We start from the raw sequence: 887 nt of genomic DNA on the forward strand, positions 1-887 counted from the left end.
ACTTGTACCGGAATAACCTGGAAATGTTATTCATATTTATGAATTTTCTGTCCTCTAGTTTTTGTCTATAATGTTCGACTTACACCTTACATCAAAAAACATCAACAGGAAACTCCTGCTCGCTGAATCCACATGAAACGTTTCCAAAAAACTGTTGAGATCATCAAAATCATATCAATGCAAAAAGTTATGAAATTTGTCCTATGAATCCTGAGTTGAAAATAGGTGAAGAAGTTTGAAATTTGCATTCGCCCAATTTGAAGGTTTATCTCAGTCAGTCCTGCAAACGATGCCCTCAAGATTAAAAAAAAAACATGGCAGACGTAAAACAGGCAAAGATTGCCACACTTTCCAGAAAAAAAAGTTGTATGACATTGACCAGAAAATGTAGATCCATGGAAAAATTAATCCCCTCAAAAATTAAAGAAGAGCATGTCACGGGGTTCTTTTTTTTCATCGTTGGCGAAAAATGAAGTTTTTTGTCACTTTCTTGTAATCGAGGAGCATTCTGCAAAAACATTTGTGTCTTGTAATGAAAAGTCACCAGGTTTAAGTTCAGCTTTAACACCAAGAATCCACCATAGGTTATGCTCATGGGGTCTGTTAAATACGGAGCAAGAATAGCTTGACCAATCGTCGTCCTGAAAGAGAAACAAACCAATTTGGAAGGCAATATTCAACTGATCAACATAATAAGCATTTGAGCCAAAGATGGGCATCATCAAGGGATCTTCTAGGTCAAGGCGGATGTACGGTACAGCAGATGCAAAAAGTTATGAAATTTGTCCTATGGAGTTGAAATTGAAAATATGTGAAGAAGTTTGAAATTTGCATTCGCCCAATTTTCAGGTTTATCTCGGCCAGTCCTGCAAACGATGCCCTCAAGA

The sequence above is a fragment of the Tigriopus californicus genome, chromosome 6 (assembly GCF_007210705.1).
Source record: "Tigriopus californicus strain San Diego chromosome 6, Tcal_SD_v2.1, whole genome shotgun sequence".
Lineage (NCBI taxonomy): Eukaryota > Metazoa > Arthropoda > Copepoda > Harpacticoida > Harpacticidae > Tigriopus > Tigriopus californicus.